Here is a 16,582-nt window from a genome sequence, read left to right as displayed (position 1 = left end):
TCCATCTCCCTCTCTCTCTCTCTCATTCCTTATATCCATTTATTTACTGAATTCTGCTGGATTTATCTCGTAAATATTTTTTGAATCAGTCACTTCCCCAGCATCTTTGTTCCAACTTCTGCATTATTAGGAACTATTTCCTTACCTTTTCGTAGTTTTCCTGTCTTCAGTTTTATCTCCTTGAGATTCACCTTCTCAGAATTGCCAGAATGGTATGTTTGAAACATAAACCTGAAAATTCTTTATTGACTCCCCATTGTCAACATGATAAAGTTTTAATATGTCATTAAAACTCTCCATGATTTGGCTTCTACCTGGTTCTCTAATCTTAACTCTAGTAATTTCTGCTTTCCACTTTCCACTCCAGCTCTACAGAGCTGCTTTTTGAAGATTTGCTGAATATACGTACTATTTCTGGATTGTTGACCATTGCTTATGTAGTCCTTCTGCCTGGAATGCCTTTGTTTCCTCCTTCCTTTTTCTTTTTGCCTACCTAACTCCTTTACAACTTTGAGGACTCAGCCGGGCATTACTTTCTCTGGAACGCCTTCTCAGATCCATACTCTTACCTGGATAATTGGGTCCCTCCCGGAATAATCTGTTGGTAACTATGTTATAGCTCAAGCACCCAGACCAGAGATGGCACTCAGTAAGAATTTATGGAATGAACTATAGTGTTGGAAAAGCAGGATAAAGTAGTTGGCTCCAGACCCAGACTGCCTGAGATTGAAACCTGACTTTGCTGTTTGACTGTGTTAACTCTGTGTACCTCATTTTCTTCCCTGTAAATGGGGTTAATGATGCCTTCATAAGGTGTTTGTGAAGCTTAAGTTTGCTAGTGCAAGTAAAGTACTTAGAACAATGCCTATGACTAATAAATATTCAGTAAGTAAGCTATTATAACTATTGTTGCCCTTAAATATTTTCATTTATGTATCTTCTCCACTAGGCTATGAATTAGTGAATGAAAGAACAAACCAACTAATCCTGGGTTTTAAAATGAAAGACACAACCCTAGCTTTTGAAAATGTCGTGGCAAGTTGACCATTAGTCTTTCTAGGAGGTCCAACATTTGGTGTCCTGTCACAAATTAGAAATTGGCGTTGATGATGATTAGTGTTTCTTAATTGTACCACTTAATTAGTTGCTTATTTAAAATTCAGCATTCTTTTCTTATTAATAGCACTGTTTAAACTCTAGGAATGCCCTTTACTTACTTTTAATCTTCATTTAATCTGTACTGTAGCATTTAACTAGCCTTTCCTCTTTTGGATTAAGGTGTGAGGGAGGTAGCTGTACTAAGAGTATATTTTTTTATTCGGGCATAAATGAAAGCATGTTATAGAGAAAGGTTGAACAAGAGCACAGAATGGGCCTAGCGGGGTGGTGCACACCTGTAATCCCAGCACTTTGGGAGGCCAGGGCGGACGGATCTCTTGAGCCCGCAATATGTCATTAAAAATTATTGATACCTCTGCCTTCTTCCATTATTGTAAACAGTTACAATAAATCTTTACTTAACCTTTTTTTTTTTTTTCCTTCTAGGTGTGGTGGCTCATGCCTGTAATCCCAGTGCTTTGGGAGGCCAAGCAGGAGGATCACTTGAGCCCAGGAGTTTGAGACTGGCCTGGGCAACATAACTAGACCCCATTTCTCCAAAAATAAAAAAAATAATAAAGTCTAGACATTGTGGCTCACGCCTGTAATCCCAGCCTGGCCAACATGGCAAAACCCCATCTCTACTAAAAATAGAAAAATTAGCTGGGCATGGTGGTATATGCCTGTAATCCCAGCTACTTGGCAGACTGAGGCACAATAATTGCTTGAACCTAGGAGGCAGAGGTTGCAGTGAGCTGAGATCGCACTACTGCACTCTGGCCTGGGTGACAGAGTGAGACTGTTTCTCAAAAACAAACAAAAAACACCAGCTAGCCAGGCATGGTAGTGTTCCCCTGTAGAGGCTGAGGTTGGAGGATCACTTGAGCCCAGGAGTTTGAGGCAGCAGTGAGCTATGATTGTGCCACACACCCCAGCCTCAGCAACAGTTTCTTGTCTTTAAAAACAAAACAAACAAACAAACAAAAAACCAGCTTTTTTTTCCTTCTCTTTTTTTTTTTTTTTTTTTGAGACAGCGTCTCACTCTATCTCCCAGGCTGGGGTGCAATCTCGGCTCACTGCAACCTCTGCCTCCCAGGTTCAAGCGATTCTCCTGCCTCAGCCTCCCAAGTAGCTGGAATTATAGGTGTGCACCACCATGCCTGGCTAATTTTTGTATTTTTAGTAGAGACGGGGTTTCACCATGTTGGCCAGGATGTTCTTGAACTCCTGATCCCAGATGACCCACCCGCCTCGGCCTCCCAAAGTGCTGGGATTATAGGTGTGAGCCACTGCGCCTGGCCTTTTTCCTTCTCTTGAATTTGTATCTTGAGATTAACAAAGTTTTTTTTTTCTTCTAATTTTTATTTATTTATTCTAGACATGCGGTCTCGCCATATTCCCCAGGTTGGCCTCAAATTCCTAGGCTCAAGCCGTCTTACTGTCTCTGCCTTCTGAGTAGCTGAAACTATAGGCATGCACCACCTTGTGGGGCCTTAAAATCCTTTTTATGGCAGTCAGTATTTAATTGCACGTTGGCCTCCTCTGAGCTGAAAGCAACATAGTTTTTTTTTTTTTTTTTTTTTTTTTTTTGATACGGAGTCTCGCTCTGTCACCCAGGCTGGAGTGCAGTGGCAAGATCTCAGCTCACTGCAACCTCTGCCTCCCGGGTTCAAGTGATTCTCCTGCCTCAGCCTCCTGAGTAGCTGGGATTACAGGCACGTGCCACAATGCTCGGATAATTTTGTATTTTTAGTAGAGACAGAGTTTCACTGTTAGCTAGGATGGTCTCGATCTCCTGACCTCGTGATCCGCCTGCCTCGTCCTCTCAAAGTGCTGGGATTACAGGCGTGAGCCACTACGTCTGGCCTGCAACATAACTTTTTATATGCACTAGGAAACCAAAAAATTCGTGTGACTTCCTTTATTGTGATATTGGTTTTGTTGTAGTGATGTGGAACCTAACATATAGTATTTCTGAGGTATAGCTGTAATGACTGTGGTACTGGGGAACGCTTTTTTTTTAAGTCACTGTATTTTACCACTGAGTATTTTAGTTGAGGACTCTGAAATGTCATGTTTTTAAGATAAATGGATGTAGATGGGTGGGGAAAACTATAGAATGTTACTTTGGCTTGTTAGATAAGACTGGCTGTTATCACCAGAGAAGAAAAATCTCACCCCCTTTTTGGTCAAAATTGTAGTAACTGATATTATTTTTCTTTAAAAAATAATTTGTTCAGATAAAGTCTAAGAAATTCCCTATTAATCTCATTTTTTCTGGACACCAGAACTTTGTAATAGAATTTTTTTCATACTTACTTATAACTACACTGAAGTTGGATTTATAGAATATTGTTTGAAACTGCTATGTTTGGTGAGTATTTTTCATTTTATTGTGCTGAGGAATATCTGAAGATACCAGCTTAACAGCCTTTTTTTTTTTGATACGGAGTCTCCCTCTGTCGCCCAGGCTGGAGTGCATTAGCCTGATTCAGCTCATTGCAACCTCCGCCTCCGGGTTCAAGCGATTCTCCTGCCTCAGCCTTCCAGTAGCTGGGACTACAGGTGCATCCCACCATGCCCAGCTAACTTTTTATATTTTTAGTAGAGACAGGGTTTCACCGTATTGGCCAGGCTGGTCTCGAACTCCTGACCTCGTGATCTACCCACTTTGGCCTCCCAAAGTGTTGGGATTACCGGTGTGAGCCACTGTGCCCAGCCTAACAGCCATTTTTTTAAACAAAACTTTTTTTTCGCTTTCTTGATTAACTGATATTTTGCTTTTCTTTTTTGAGGTTTGTTTAATCAATTTTTTTGTTTGTGGCCCGGTGTAGTGGCTCACACCCCTAATGCTAGTACTTTGGGAGGCCAAGGCAGGCAGGTCACTTGAGATCAGCAGTTCGAGACCAGCCTGGCTAACATGACGAAACCCCATCTGTACTAAAAACACAAAAATTAGCCAGGCGTGGTGGTGCATGCCTGTGATCCCAGCTACTTGGGAGGCTGAGGCTGGAGAATCGCTTGAACCTGGGAGGTAGAGGTTGCAGTGAGCTGAGATCGTGGCACTCCACCCCAGCCTGGTCAACAGAGTAAGACTCTGTCTTAAAAAAAAAAATTGTTTGTAATTTAAAAAATGTAACTTGGCTTACCCAAAAAAGGGAAATTAGTTCCCATTAGGCAAAGATGCTGGAGTTTTCACAGTACCCGATGATAGAAGTACATACAGCCAAGACTCATGAAGGGGAAGGGAAACCAGGGACTGGAAATTTATAACCCAGACAGCTATTTTCTTTTTTTATTTATTTTTTTTGAGACAAAGTCTTACTCTGTCGCCCAGGCTGGAGTGCAATGGTGCTATCTCGGCTCACTGCAACCTCCGCTTCCTGGGTTCAAGTGATTCTCCTGCCTCAGCCTCCTGAGTAGCTGGGATTACAGGCACATGCCACCATGGCTGGCTCATTTTTGTATTTTTAGTAGAGATGGGGTTTCACCGTGTTGTCCAGGCTGGCCTCGAACTCCTGGCTTCAAGTGATCCTCCCGCCTCAGCCTTCCAATGTGCTGGGATTACAGGCCACCGTGCCCAGCCCCATACAGCTATTTTCTTACTACCCTGGGGTAGCATGATTTCTCTGAGTCTTCCTGCTTTTCCACTTCATTTTTCTTACTTTGCATGTTGTCTTTCACCACTGCACATGGATGGACATGTCTTCTAACTCTTAAATTCATATATTCGCTCATGGTTCTGTGATTTCATTCTGAACCTCTGGGAGAAAATTGAGTCTGAGGCAGGTATCTCTGTCTGGTCTAATCAGCTGTGGCCGATGAAGCCAAAGGTTCATAAAACATGGCTTTCAGGCCCGATTTTTATGGAAGGGGAATGATACATACAGGGCATACAATTCTCAGAGGATAGGTGTGTAGGTAAATAGACTTTCTAAAAGGTGGTGGATACAAAGGGATACTTAATGATTAAAAAAATTATGATTTTTATGAAATAAAAAAGTTACTGCTCAGTGGCTTTATATATAGTAGGAAACTTAAATTATTTCATCCGCAATCTATACATGATTATTATGAAGACTAAAAATGTCTCCCTTTTTTAAGTAAAAAACAATGGAGGTGATTAGCTTCTGCATACAGAATTGGAAGTTTGAGTCATATTATTTTATGAGCATATGTGTATGATGATATGTACCTTCTTTAACCTAATATTAATACCATTAATACATCACATCATTCTTTAGCAAACATTTATTGACTTCCTTCTCTCTGCCAGGGAGTGTGCTAAAACAGATATTTACAGAGATGGGGGTGTAACATTGCTTACTCTCAATGCATAATCTAGTTAAGAAGAAAAGATGTTCAATGAAATAATTAGAGTATTAATGGGATAATCATAGTAGAGATATGTACAAGATACTCTAGAAGCATACGAAAAGAGAATGACAGTCTCTCATGGAGAAAACAGTAAGGAAGGCTTCGAAGAGCAGGTCTCCAGTATTACATAGCAGTTGACCATTGGTATAGAGACATTCTGATAGGAGGAACTGAATTTGCAAAGGTGGCATGGAGTTGTGTAAAGGGGGAAACTGTAAATGGTTCAGTATGAATGAAGTGAATTTTTACCCCATTTAACTTAATGAAACTTAAACTAAAACTTTTTTTCATACCTGTCCTTCTGTGGTAGTAATGATTGCCTTTTTCAAGAGGCAGTTGTACATTGTAGAATACTCAAATCACTTTTTGTTATATAATTTTGATGTCATTTTGGGAATTGGGAATGAGATGTCACTGATCATTTGCTTTCAGATTCCTTTATTGCTTTTTTTTTTTTTTTTTTTTTTGAGGAGTCTTGCACTGTCACCCAGGCTGGAGTGCAGTGGCGTGATCTTGGCTCACTGCAACCTTCACCTCCCAGGTTCGAGTGATTCTCCTGCCTCAGCCTCCCAAGTAGCTGGGATTACAGGCATGCATCACCACACCCGGCTAATTTTTGTATTTTTAGTAGAGACAGGGTTTCCCTATGTTGGCCAGGCTGGTCTCGAACTCCTGACCTCAGGGGATCTGCCTGCCTCAGCCTCCCAAAGTGCTGGGATTACAGGCGTGAGCCACCGTGCCTGGCCTCTTTTCTTTTTGAGGCAGGGTGTCGCTCTGTCCCCCAGGCTGGAGTGCAGTGGTGTGATCATAGCTCACTATAGCCTTGACCTCCTGGGCTCAAGCAAACCTCCCACCTCAGCCTCCTGAGTAGCTGGGACCACAGGCATGAGCAATCATGCCCAGCTAATTAAAAAAATTTTTTTGTAGAGATGGGGTCTCAAATTTTTCTAATAGTGGTTGGTTTGTTAGTTTACTTTTATGGTAGTTTTTCCTGTATGAGCCCGGACCTTCATGCAGTGGATGACTGAAAATGGTAGAGCTTATAAAGCTTATGAAGTGCATATTTTTTATTAAAGTAAACATATGGGCTGTGTGTGGTGGCTGCTTGGGAGGCTGAGGCAGGAGGATTGCTTGAGCCAAGGAGTTCAAAGTTAAGGTGAGCTATAATTGTGCCACTGCATTCCAGCCTGGGTAACAGAGTGAAACCTTGTCTCTTAAAAAAAAAAAAAAAAAAAAAAAAAAAAGTAGACATATGTAAAACTATTAGGTATCCATAAATTTTTTTTTAAAAAGTAAAAATAATACATTGTATCAGCCTAATGTAATTTTAAAACATAATCTCTAAAATCAATGTCATTCTGAAATTTTATAATTTTAGAGAAAATAGCATATATATGTTATTTTATAAAACATCTTATTTTTATTTTTATTTTATTTTTTTGAGACAGGGTCTCACTTTGTTGCCCAGGCTGGAGTGCAGTGGCACGATCTCAGCTCACTCAGCAACCTCTGCCTTCCAGGTTCAAACGATTCTCCTGCCTCAGCCTCCCAAGTAGCTGGGATTACAGGTGCACACCACCATGCCTGACTAATTTTTTTATTTTTTATTTTAATTTTTTTGAGATGGAGTTTCGCTCTTGTTGTCCAGGCTGGAGTGCAGTGGCTCAATCTGGGCTCACCGCAACCTCCACCTCCCGGGTTCAAGCTAGTCTCCTGCCTCAGCCTTCTGAGTAGCTGAGATTATAGGCATGCGCCACCACACCTGGCTAATTTTGTATTTGTAGTAGAGACTGGGTTTCTCCATGTTGGTCAGGCTGGTCTCAAACTCCCGACCTCAGGTGAGCCACCCTCCTTGGCCTCCCAAAGTGCTGGGATTACAGGCATGAGCCACTGTGCCTGGCCAATTTTTTTATTTTTAGTAGAGACAGGGTTTCACCATGTTGGCCAAGCTGATCTCGAACTCCTGACCTCAAGTGATCCGCCAGCCTCAGCCTCCAAAGTGCTGGGATTACAGGCATGAGCCACCACGCCCAGCCAATAAAACATTTTATATCAGTATTTTTTTCATAAAATTGTACCTACTGTTGAGCAAAACCAGTGTAGGCAGTTGGCAGAATGCCTTGTGCTTCACTACCCTGATGACAGTTGATTAACACCTTGGCTTCTCTTTTCAATTCCTTTATCCACTGATTCATGATTCCTCCTCCACCCCATTAAAAATAATCAACCAACCAAAAACAAACAAACAAAAAAACCCCTAAAAAGCCCAGGTTGACTGTTCTGAGAAGTGACTGAGATGAGAAGGAGAGAAGGAAAGTAGTTTTGGCCAGATTTGTGGAGGCAGCAGCGGTGGTGTGTGTATGTTTGAAGCATGAGGTTTGTGATAAAAGCAACAAAAGTGACCAGTCTTCCTTTTGTCACTTTTATCTTTCAAATATGTTTCCCTCTAACTTTATTGAGGTATATTCAAATATACTTTTGATACTGTCCAGGAAGGAAATGATGAGTAAAGAAAAGGTGATATCCATTGTGCTTGTTCCTACTTTCATGTGGAATCCCCTTCCATCTCTCCTCTATCACCTACTGATATTTCAAAATTTAGATGGTGTCTTTCTTTTTTGACTCCTCAAGCCTAAGCTGTGTGTCCTTCTTGTGCTTCCTGTGATTACTCCTGTTATAGACTTATCACGTATTATATTGCTTGTTTCCTTGTCTGCCTTCTCTATTAAACCCCTGTAAGGCAGGGTCATGTCTCATTTGCCTTTGTGTTGTAGTGCCTGGTTCTTCAGACCCTGGCACATGGTAGAGGTACCATTTTAGGATTCTTGGTTGCAAATTACAGAAATTAATTCTGGTTAGCTGAACCAAAAGAAAAGGAATTTATTGGAAGCATATTGGTTGGCTTACAGAAATGACTAGAAGACTAGAGAACCAGACTCAGAGAACAAATATGAAACAAACCTCAGGGCTAGACCATAGCCAAAGTTATGCCATATCCTTTTCCTGTTGAACACACCGTTGATGCCACTGGATGCCATTGCTGGAGCATTGCCACTGGGTGCTGTATATCACTGTTCTAAGAATGATTTTTTTTTTTTTTTTTGCTTAGAAACAATAGAAATTGATTTCCCATGGTTCTCAAGGCTGGAGGTCTGAGATCAGGATGCCAGCAAGGTCAGGTTCTGGTGAGGGTCCACTTTTGGGTGGCAGACTGCTGACTTCGTGTATCCTCACATGGTGGAAACAGCCCTGAGAATGAATCTTAAACTGTTTTTGCTACTTTAGCCCTAGATTCAAATTCTGCATGAGTGCATATAATTGACCAATCTATGTGCTTGGTCTCTAAATAGGAAGAGCAAATATCAGATCTTTTTTCTTTTTTTTTTTGAGACGGAGTCTCATTCTGTCGCCCAGGCTGGAGTGCAGTGGTGCAATCTCAGCTCACTGCAACCTCCGCCTCCCAAGGTTCAAGCGATTCTCCTGCCTCAGCCTCCTGAGTAGCTGGGATTACAGGTGGGTGCCACCATGCCCAGCTAATTTTTGTATTTTTAGTAGAGACAGGGTTTCACCATATTGGTCAGGCTGGTCTCAAACTCCTGACCTCATGATCTGCCTGCCTTGGCCTCCCAAAGTGCTGGGATTACAGGTGTGAGCCACCGTGCCTGGCCAAATATCTGGTCTTTTTCCACTTTCATGATTGGTTCGGACATCCAGCCTTTTTTATAAGATACATACAGTGGCAGATTTTCTAAACATAGAAAGGGAGTTCAAATGCTACATGGTCAAAAATAAAACTGATACATGTCCATTTCAATATTCAATAAATATTTGTCAGATGAGTGAATGAGAGAATCAGAGTCATGATTTCCTGTCTCTAGACCTTTAAGTCACCAAACATTGAAGTGATAATGGTGTTGCTAATGTAATTGAAAATAAAATCAAAGGAGCAAGCTATGGAGGGGAACAGGAATAAGGCTGAGAAATGTGTCGACATTGCCGGGAGGCCCTGAATGCCGGCAACCGCGAGAAGGCCCAGCGCTTCCTGCAGAAGGCTGAGAAGCTCTACCCACTGCCCTCGGCCCGCGCATAAACAAATGTAAAAATTACTATGAAGTACTTGGAGTTACGAAAGATGCTGGTGATGAAGATTTGAAAAAAGCTTATAGAAAGCTTGCTTTGAAGTTTCATCCAGACAAAAACCATGCACCTGGAGCAACAGATGCTTTTAAAAAGATTGGGAATGCTTATGCTGTTTTAAGTAATCCAGAAAAGCGAAAACAGTATGACCTCACGGGCAATGAAGAACAAGCATGTAACCACCAAAACAACGGCAGATTTAATTTCCATAGAGGTTGTGAAGCTGATATAACTCCAGAAGACTTGTTTAATATATTTTTTGGGGGTAGATTTCCTTTAGGTAGTGTACATTTTTTTTCAAATGGAAGAGCTGGTTATAGCCAACAACATCAGCATTGACATAGTGGACACGAAAGAAAAGAGGAAAGAGGAGATGGAGGTTTTTCTGTGTTTATCCAGCTGATGCCCATAATTGTATTGATCCTTGTGTCATTATTAAGCCAGTTGATGGTCTCTAATTCTCCTTATTCCTTATATCCCAGATCTGGAACAGGGCAAACTATTAAAATGCAGACAGAAAACTTGAGTGTTGTTTATTATGTCAGCAAGGACTTTAAAAATGAATATAAAGGAATGTTTATATTTATATAAAATATAAATATTTTATATAAATAGTGTGTGGAGGAAGATTATGTGACTAATATTCGAAATAACTGCTGGAAAGAAAGACAAAAAACAGATATGCAGTATGCAGCTAAAGTATACCATGATGATCAACTCCGAAGGAAGGCAGATGCCTTGAGCGTGGACAACTGTAAAGAATTAGAGCGGCTTACTGGTCTTTATAAAGGAGGATGAACTGGAATTTTTATTTATACCTTTTAGCATACTCTTTATTTTTTCTGTAAGTAAGTTTAGTTTCATCACGAGAGATGAAGGAAAAGATCTGATACTGAAAACTAAACTGAATAGTTGGTTCCTGAAATCTTGGACTGTTTATGACCTACTGGCTCCTTTAAATAGTAACTGAAAACTAAAATGGAATATTTTAGTTATGCTTCTACAATTATTTTCATTTTAAAAGCTTACATGATTCCTAACTAAAATGTCTTGAGAAAGAATTATCACACCTGTAGCAATTTCCGGTTTTAGTGATTCTCCATTTTTTCCCTTGTCATGTAAATATTTATGGAATGATCATTTTGTGTACATACAGGTTACTGCTTTTTTATTTAAATTCTTTTAGTGTTTTGCTCCATGAGACACTTCAGTTTAAATTGATGGAATAAATGTTACATGACACATCTACATTTTCCTTATCAAGGTGTCAAATATGTGGACTTTAAACAATGAAACTTTTTCAACAAGAAAAAACAAAAACTTTAACTTTGTGTAAAATCTTATAGTATTATCAGCTTAGAGGGAATTGATATTTTTAATATTGCCATTATATTCCAAAATATATATTGAGATAAATGAACTGATACAGAATATCATTTTGCTATTTAGTTTTATGAATTACTATACATATACATGCATAGAAATGAAATGCTATACTGATAGATTTTAAAGAAAATATGAGGAAATGGCTATAAATATTAAACTAAAAGGGTTTTAGTTTAAACAGTAAAGTGCAGTTATGTCATTTACAATTCCAATACTTTAAAGGCCACCAGATTTTGATGTGTATGTCCTTGAAGGGCTGCTAAAATTTATGAAGAGGATTCACATTTTCCCCCATAGAAATCTGCAGTTTCTTGGTGATCATTTAAGCAGGATCCAAAGAAGTTCTTCTACAAATAAGTAATAAGAAAAATGAGTACTAAAATACAGCTTTGTGCCTTTTAACCCTATGCCAATTCCTAAACATATAAGTAGATTACAGTATACTTATCTGATCAGAGCATGATCTGTTTGGCCACATGCAAGTGTGAGCAGAAATAGAGCAGCAGGTAGAATAGTAACTTAAAGCAAGTCATCCTTTAAAAATTCCGAGCTAAAATCTATTTACCATTGAGTAATTGAATTAATCCTATAGGAATAAGCTCCTTGTAAGTAATTCCATATTATGAATTAGAAAAAAAAAACAGCTGGAAATTGAAGTTTTTGGTACCTGTATACTGGAGATGAAACTATTTGATTTCTAGTCTTCTGTGTTTAGCAGTTGTAATATTTTAATGAATTTGCTTCATACTCGGTTAATGGAACATAAACATATCTTTGGTACTTCTTTGTGAGTGAGAGAATGCTAGATAGGGTGGCTTAGTGCTTTGTTTAAATTTTTTTTCTGAATGTAGTTAATTTATGGCATCTGTTGAATAAAACTGCTAAAATGAAAAAATAAAAAATAAAAATCAATACCAAACCATAAAATAAACAAAAGATAAGCAAACTCAGCAAATTTCTGGTTTTTTAAAATGACGAGTACCTCATTAAGTGATTTACATCAAATTATTTGAATTGAATTTATACTTTTTTTGGTCCCTTATTTTGAAATACCCAAGCCTCGAGCTAGCATATCTGATAATCTAATGCTGGATAGAACTAGGATTTTAATTGGGCTGAAGTGATTTCAGAGCATGTAGCTGCTATACCTTACTACATTTTATAGTTTTCATATAGTTGTATTCAGCAATGAATTAAAACAGGAACAACAAATCAGTATTTTAGAGAGCTCAGAGGAATGTTTATGTTTGTGGAGGAAAAAAGGTTTTTATTTATTTCTAAGCCATCTTACTCACCAAATATAAGGTCTTACTATAACAACTTTGGAAAACAGTTTGGCATTACCTACCATAGTTTGTGTGTGTGTGTGTGTGTGTGTGTGTGTGTGTGTGTGTATACCTTATATGCTAGGAATTTCATTCTTAGCTATTTTTTAAAAATCTATGCATTTTTATATGCATCAAAACTCATAATAGTTTATATCCAACTTTGTAATCGTTTATAACAGTCTCACATTGGAAACCAGCCAAATGTCAATTAACAATAGAATGGATACATAAAATTGTGGTTTTTTTTTTTTTTTTTTTTTTTGAGACAGAGTTTTGCTCTTGTCGCCCAGGCTAGAGTGCAATGGTGCGATCTCGGCTCACTGCAACCTCTGCCTCCAGGGTTCAAGCAATTCTCCTGTCTCAGCCACCCAAGTAGCTGGGATTACAGGCGCCCACCACCACGTCCGGCTATTTTTTTTTTTTTTTGTATTTTTTAGTAGAGATGGGGTTTCACCGTGTTGGCCAGGCTGGTCCTGAACTCCTAACCTCAGGTAATCCACCTGCCTCGGCCTCCCAAAGTGCTGGGATTACAGGCATGAACCACCGCGCCTGGCAAAATTGTGTATTCTTAAAATGAAAAACTATACAGAAATGAAAATGAACAAACTACTATATATGAGTATGGCCAAATCTCAAAAAACATTGTAGAATGAAAAAAGCTAGACCAAAATAATGCACACTTTATATGTCCTTCCATGTTCCATTTATGTAAAAGTTCAGAAATAGAAAAAAACTAATCTACTGTTAGCATTCAAGATAGTGGTTCTCTTTGGGAAGGTTGGAGGGGGTTTCCTGTTACTGTTAATGTACTATTTCTCGACCTGTGAGGTGTTTGTAATGGATGATGTGTTTATTTTGTGATAATTCCTGGAGTTGTACATTTTCTATATGTGTGTTATACTTTAAAAAGTAACAAAACAAAAAACAGGCTAGGTGCAGTAGCTCATGCTTGTTATCCCAACACTTTGGGATGCCGGCACGGGCAGATCACTTGAGCCCAGGAGTTCAAGACCAGGAGTTCGAGACCAGCCTGGGCAACATGGCAAAACCGCATCTCTACCCAAAAAAAAAGAAAAAGAAAAATTAGCCAGACGTGGTGGTGTGCGCCTATAGTCCCAAGCTACTTAGGAGGCTGAGGTGGGAGGATCACTTGAGGTGAGCCATGATCGTGCCACTACACTCCACACTGATTTAAGTTTTGCTGAAACCAGTGGTTACATATTTCTCTCTGGAAGGAAGTGGGGTAAGAGCACCTCAGATACGGAGAACTGATTTCATCATATTTTTCATTTCATGGTACCCTTTTGTGACTAACCTGTATGAAGCCCTGCTTTATTTTATTCTCCTTTATCTCTCGTCTTCACTCCAATTCCCTTTCCCTCACAGTTGTCCATTTGAATATGTCTAATATATCATCCTGAATGTCTTTGAAAACTACCATGCTAACTTTAATATGTATGTTTTAAGTTTATATAAATGCTATTTTGCTGTAGATTCCTTTCTGCTTCTTACTGTTTTCATTCAACACTAAATTTAAATAATGTATTTGTGTTTCTATGTTTACATTTATTCTTTTACTTCTGACCGTCCCATGGTACTCGATAATGGTATCAGTTGCATTTTAAAAATTATTCCTGGTTGGATTACAGGTGGTTCATGCCTGTAATCCCAGCATTTTATGGGAGGTAAGGTAGAATTGCTTGGCCCAGGAGTTTGAGGCTGCAATGAGCTATAATTGCACCACTGCACTCCAGCCTGGGTGACAGAATGAGACTTTATCCCAAATAAATAAATAATCATTCATTTAACAGATATTCACCATATACTATCTGCCAGGTACTGTTCTAGGTGCTGGCTATGCAGCAGTGAATAAAACAGAAAAATCTGTACCCTCATGGAACTTACAATCTTGTGGAAAGAGAGAGAATAAATAAGTAAGACATATGGTATGTTAGACAGGCAAGCTGGTTAATTTTTATGCCTCAGTTTGTTCAATTATACTAAAGGTACTTGAAGCAAAATCTCCAAGGACCTTCCTAGCTCTAAAATCCCATGATTCTGTGGTGTTTTAACTTTCTCATTTTTTTTCTACTGTGCTGACCTCATCCATTTAATAAATATTTACACACCTACCATGTGTTTATAACTGCTATGCATGTGAGAGAATCAAAAGAAGTAGAGCACAGAGTTTCTGCCTTTGAATTGTTTATAGTCGGTCTGGAAACAAGAGGTATCTGTATATTAACACTGTTATTTCCAGTTTGTTCTTATTCTGTCTAGAACAGATCCATATTCTCAAGGGAATAGCAGCTACTTCAGCTGCAACCTAATTTCTGGGTGAGGGACAGGGTTGCCCCTGAACACAGTATAAGACTCCTTTTTTTTAATGTTCTTATATATGTAGGAATCCTCACTGTAGTTCTGTAGCATTATTTTATGTTGTCCACTTATTTTCGGTCTGGAACTTAGCCAGGACAGGAAAATTTATCTCAGAATTTAGTAGATTGGTTTTCATTGGGATTTAATGGATGATCACTCTCTGCCCTCCTTATCTTTTGTGTGCCTATATATGTCTGTGTGTAGTATCCCTCACTGTCTGCTGGGGATCAGTTCCAAGACCACCTGTGGATTCCAAAATCCACTCAAGCCCCACAGTTGCCTGTTCAGAACTTGTGGATACAAAAAGTTGGCCTTCTATTTTTGCAGCTTTCGTGTCCCACAATACCATATTTTTGATCCAAGTTGGTTGCAGATGCAAAATTGCCCATACTGAGGGCTGAAATATTTATTGCAAAAAAAGAGAAAACCGTGTGTAAGTGGAACTGCACAGTTCAAATCAGTGTTGTTCAAGAGTCAGCTGTATTTATATGTTTGTTTAATTATGTTCAAGTATAATGTTCTGGATGCCTGAGTAAATGTGACCAACAAGGCTTTCAACATGCCAAATAAGCTTATACTTTGTGCTTTGGTTTGTTTCTGCATCTATTTTGTAAGACAGTATTGTTTTTGGAAATATATCTTTGCATTTCATTGGCTGTATGTACTTTGTGATAAAAATATACCACTCCACAGGGATTAGGGATAGTGGGGTAAAGCAGGGAGGGCAGTGTGTGTGCTTATAAAAGGGCAACACTAGGGGCCCTTGTGATGGAAGTGCGCTGCATCTTGTCTTTGGTAATGGATACATGGTTTTATGCACATGTGACAAAACTGTGCTTATAAAGGGCAATACTAGGGATCCTTGTAATGGAACTATACTGTATCTTGATTTTGGTGATGGATATGTTGTATTATGCACATGTGATAAAACTGCATAGAACTAAACACACACACAGATGAATACAAATAAAACTGGGGAAATCAGGATGAGATAGGTGAATTGTATCAATGTCAGTAATACAGCTGTGCTATAGTTTTGCAAGATGTTACCATTTGAAGAAAACGGGGTGAAAGGTATACCAGCTCTCTATTATTTCTTTCAACTGAATGTGAATCTACAATTATCTCAAACTAAAAGTTTCAATTCGCAACCTACTCATCTAACAAAGGGCTAATATCCAGAATCTACAATGAACTCAAACAAATTTACAAGAAAAAAACAAACAACCCCATCAAAAAGTGGGCGAAGGATATGAACAGACATTTCTCAAAAGAAGACATTTATGCAGCTAAAAGACACATGAAAAAATGCTCATCATCACTGGCCGTCAGAGAAATGCAAATCAAAACCACAATGAGATACCATCTCACACCAGTTAGAATGGCAATCATTAAAAAGTCAGGAAACAACAGGTGCTAGAGAGGATGTGGAGAAACAGGAACACTTTTACACTGCTGGTGGGCCTATAAACTAGTTCAACCATTGTGGAAGTCAGTGTGGCAATTCCTCAGGGATCTAGAACTAGAAATACCATTTGACCCAGCCATCCCATTACTGGGTATATACCCAAAGGACTATAAATCATGCTGCTGTAAAGACACTATTCTGTTCTAGACAGAATAGTGCCGCGTATGTTTATTGCGGCACTATTCACAATAGCAAAGACTTGGAACCAACCCAAATGTCCAACAATGATAGACTGGATTAAGAAAATGTGGCACATATACACCATGGAATACTATGCAGCCATAAAAAATGATGAGTTCATGTCCTTTGTAGGGACATGGATGAAATTGAAAATCATCATTCTCAGTAAACTATCGCAAGGACAAAAAACCAAACACTGCATGTTCTCACTCATAGATGGGAATTGAAC

General features: G+C 39.0%; 1 protein-coding gene and 1 pseudogene across 6 annotated transcripts in view; both read left to right on the top strand.

The window, feature by feature from the left end:
* DENND4A (DENN domain containing 4A) overlaps positions 1 to 16,582 on the top strand; it is a 144,237-nt gene that overhangs the window by 10,752 nt on the left and 116,903 nt on the right. The gene's annotated exons all lie outside the window — the stretch shown is intronic.
* On the top strand, positions 6,907 to 10,507 carry LOC129050489 (dnaJ homolog subfamily B member 14-like; annotated as a pseudogene).

The sequence above is a fragment of the Pongo abelii genome, chromosome 16 (assembly GCF_028885655.2).
Source record: "Pongo abelii isolate AG06213 chromosome 16, NHGRI_mPonAbe1-v2.0_pri, whole genome shotgun sequence".
NCBI classification, from domain to species: Eukaryota; Metazoa; Chordata; class Mammalia; order Primates; family Hominidae; genus Pongo; species Pongo abelii.
The sequence above is the reverse complement of the archived record's forward strand: the minus strand, read 5'-3'. Positions and strand labels throughout refer to the sequence as shown.